Consider the following 4,507-nt stretch of genomic DNA (forward strand, 5'->3'; position numbering starts at 1 on the left):
CAAAGAGCTGGAAACTAACAGAGTGTTCATCAATTGGGGAATTTTTAAACAAATTATATGGATGTAATAATTTTTTATTAAATAAATTCATTTTATTAAATAAACTCTAATCTAATAGACTTTTATGAAATGATACAAAATGAAGTGTGCAGAACCAGGAGAACAAATTATGTAATTGTGTAAAGAAAAACAACTTTGAAAGATCTAAGAATTCTTATCAATGTGGTAACCAACTATATAATTCCAGAGGATTGATGATGAAGATTTCCTGACAAAGTTGATAGACTTATGGTGAAGAATGAGACATATATTTTTTGATATGGCCAATGTGGAGATGTGTTTTGTTTGACTATGCATATTTGTTTCAAGGATATTGTTTTGGTTCTCAGCTTTTCTCCTAAGCTCAGTACCAGGATCTACTGCTTCAGCCACATTCCAGAAACAAGATGGTGAAGGTTGGAGTCAATAGATTTGGCTACATTGGGTACCAGGGCTGCATCCACCTCAGGCAGAGCGGATGTTGTGGCCATTAGGAGCCCCTTCATTGACCTCAACTATATTGTTTATATGTTCCAATATGATTCCACCTATGGAAAGTTCGAGGGCATTGTCAAGGCTGAGAAGGGAAAGCTGATGATTAATGGAAAAGTCATTACCAATCTTTCAGGAGTGGGATCCCACCAATATTAAGTGGAAATTCTGGAGCCAAATATGTCATAGAGTCCACTAGTGTCTTCAACACCATGGAAAAGACTAAGGCTCCCTTTAAGGTGGAGCTAAGTGGTTCATTATCTCTCCCCTTCTGCTACTGCCCCTATGTTTGTGAAAGGAGTGAACAGGAGAAATAGGATGATTCCCCTAAGATTGTCAGTAATGCCTTACACACTACCAACTGCTTGAAACCCCTGGCCAAGGTCATTCATAATGTTGGCATTGCAGAAGGACTCATGACCACAGTCCATGCCATTCCTTCTCCCCAGAAGACCCCTGCCCCCTTTGACAAGTTGTGGTGTGATGGGTGTGGCTCTACCCAAAACATCATCCCTATTTCCACTGGTGCTGCTAAGGCTGTAGGCAAGGTCATAACGAACAGGAAGCTCACAGGAGTGACTTTCCATGGTCCTATTCCCAATATCTGTTGTGGATCTGATCTGCTACCTGGAGAAACCTGCCAGATATGATGATATCAAGAAAGCGATGAAACAAGCATCAGAGGGACTTCTGAAGGGTATCTTGGACTATACAGAAGACCAGATTGTGTCCTGTGACTTCAACAGTGACACCCACTCTTCTGCCTTTGATGCTGGCACTGGTGTTGCCCTCAATCACATTCTGTCAAGCTCATTTCCTGGTATGACAATGAGTGCAGTTATAGCAACCCTACTATAGTAGACCTCATGGAAGCAGCTAGGTGACTCAATGGATAGAGCACTGGGCCTGGAGTCAGGAAGACTGAATTCAAATCTGACCTCAGACACTTACTACTAGCTGTGTGACCCTGGGAAAGCCTCTGTTTGACTTAATTCACTGGAGAAGGAAATAGCAAACCATTCTAGTATCTTTGCCTAGAAAATCCCATGGACAGCATTGGCATGCTATGGTTCGTGGGGTCACAAAGAGTCAGACACAACTGAACAACAATAAGAAGTAGACCTCTAAGGAGGAAAGTAGAAAACCATGGATCTTTATCCCCAGCCAAAAGAGGAGTTCCACCACTGCAGAGTCCACATCCCTAACCTACTTCCCTGTGCTGATGATACTCCCATGCCTATTCACAGTCCTTGTCCTAAAGCATCCCTGCAGTAGGGCAGAGAAGCATAGTACTTTGTTGTGTATCATCAATAAAGTCACCATATTCAGTACAAAAAAAAAGGGGGTGTTGTTTTACTTCTTTTTGAAGTGGTGGTGGAGATTATCCTACCTTCTTCAAAAAAAGAAAGAAAGAAAGAAAAGAATGTCATTGAGGCTTTTTTTTTCTTAATGTACAGAAGATAACAGAAAGAAGGCCAAAAGGAAACATGGATAGCAGGACAGCCTTGAAAGTTACATGTTAAATTTATTATAGATGAAATTAGAGTGCCCCAGTGAGACTTCAGTAAAAGCTGAAGGGCTAAAGTCAAATATATTGAAAAGTAAAGGGGAAAGGCTTCAGATGCCTGGAGATGACAAATCAACTTAGACTCTGAGGTAGTCTGAGGTAGTTACTTTGTTAACTCAGAGGAATCTGATTCTTTCTGCCAATCACATTTCAAGCATTTCATTCTTCCCAAACAGATTAAAGATTTGTTTGAGCCTCCTTCAACACTTTTAATTGACTGATTCAGTCCTGCAGTCTGGGTCTTCTTTTTTTTTTAATTTTAATTTTTTTTAATTTTTGGTGAGGCAATCAGGGTTAAGTGACTTGCCCAGGGTCACACAGTTAGTGTGTCAAGTGTCTGAGGCCAGATTTGAACTCAGGTCCTCCTGACTCCAAGGCCAAGCTCTATCCACTGTGCCACCTACTTGCCCCACTGTCTGGGGTCTTCTGTGGTTACATTAATTGGGGTGGAAACTCCCACCCTCTTGAATTCTTTTATTGTTTTCTTTTGTATATAGAAATACAAAAATACATATTTGGTGCTTGTAAAGTTCAAGCGGGAAAAATTACAGGAAGTTGGTAAATCCCTATTTTACCTTCTAGAAGAATGGTTCTTTTGAGAATTCTTTGTTTATATCCTTTGACCATTTATATATTGGGGAAAGTGTTTGTTTTATAAAAATCTTTATGTCAAAATTTTCTTATAAGGGTTTGTATATAGGCATAAATGTGTTAATTATATATCTTGGCTACCTTAACAAGGAAATTTGATATAAAGATTCCCCCTCCCCCATTTGACCCATTCTCTTATCCTAATTGCATTAATTTTGTTTGTTCAGAAGCTTTTCAGTTTTCTGTATTCCAAATGATCTCTTTTATCTTTTGTAATTGCCTCTGTCCTTAGTTTTGCCAAAGGATATATCCAGGAGAACAGTTTATATAATAACAATAATATTGTAAAAACAGGTGATTTTGACAGAACTCTGACAAAAGAACTAACTGAAATTCCAAAGGATTTATGGTGAACCATGATCCCCACTTCTTAATAGAGAGGTGATGGATTCAGAATGCAGATTAAGCCTTTTTTTTTTTTTTGGACATGGCCAGTGTAGGAATTTTTTTTTTCTTTAGACAGTTCATGTTTATCACAGAGTTTTTCTTTTCTTTCTCTAAGAGGGAGATAGGAGAGAGAGAGGGAGGGAGAGAGAGAGACAGAGACAGAGACAGAGACAGAGACAGAGACAGAGGTAAAAATGAGCAAGTTTCAATTGAAAAGAATAAAAAATAAAGGTGCATCAGTGGCAAAAATTTCTGCGTGAAAAATAAGTACATTTACAAAAAATAAATTTGACAGTGTCCCTCATTGTGTCTTCCTGCATGTTGAATTCTAGACATCTTGCTTATCCTGGCCACTTTTAGTCAGGGCATTGAGCTAATTCAACTTATACCCACATGAGGAAGACTGAAAAAAAATCCATTTTCTTTTCAAGGAAAGTGAATTGTAAAGAACACTGGAGTTGGAGTCCAAGGACCTGGGTTCAATCCGGTCTCTGCTTCTTACTAATTGTCTGATTTGGGGCAGTTTACTTAATAATAATTAATAATAACAATAACAACAATAAGTAGCATTTCTATAGCACTTACTAGAGCCAGGTGCTTTACAAATATTAAGTTCATTTGCTCCTCACAACAACCCTGGGAAGTGGATACTATTATTATCCCCATTACATAGGTGAGGAAACTAAGGCAAAGTTAAATGACTTGCCCAATGTCACACAACTAGTAATTGTCTGAGGCTGGATTTGAACTCAGGCTTTCCTGACTCCAGGCCCAGCACTCTCTCCACTGTGTCACCTAGCTACCTACTTTACCTCTAAAAGCCTCAGTTTCCTCATTTGTAAGACAGACTAGATGTCTTTGTAAGGAGTTTGGTAACTCTAAATCCCATGAATTTCTAACAACCTAATTATTTCTGGAGAAGTATTTTGGTTCAGATCATCCAGATTATTTTCAATAATGTGTATGTTAGACTGACCTTTAAAAGCAATGGGGAAAAATAAAAGGAACGGGGCATTTTATTTGGTGGTCTGTGGAGTAAACTAAATTTTTTTAAGCAAGGGAGGGGAGGAGGGTGATTGAGAAACTCTTGAAAATTCCTTTGAGAATTCCTTTGAGACAGCCTTAGGCCAGATTCCAATTTCGGCCGTTCTAGCCTGAACTGCCAAGGTAACCCCCTAGGTCTTCCCATCTCCAGGCTTGGAAGATTTCTTTTCTGGGCACATCCTGGCTTCAGGTGCTGCCCAAGCCAGTGATCTTCTTATAGAGACCTCAGATCGCCCTCTAGTGGACAGTGTCGGGTGGGAGGGGGTGGGGAGGACTTTCGCCGGGCACTAGCAGCTCCAGCCATAATCCACGGAGTTTGAGAGAGAG

General features: G+C 39.6%; 1 pseudogene; it reads left to right on the forward strand.

Moving 5' to 3' along the window:
* The first annotated feature begins 446 nt into the window (after positions 1-446).
* LOC114034429 lies at positions 447-1,415 on the forward strand (annotated as a pseudogene).
* Positions 1,416-4,507: the final 3,092 nt, after the last annotated feature.

This window comes from Vombatus ursinus, unplaced genomic scaffold, assembly GCF_900497805.2.
Source record: "Vombatus ursinus unplaced genomic scaffold, bare-nosed wombat genome assembly UNPS02008996.1, whole genome shotgun sequence".
NCBI classification, from domain to species: Eukaryota; Metazoa; Chordata; class Mammalia; order Diprotodontia; family Vombatidae; genus Vombatus; species Vombatus ursinus.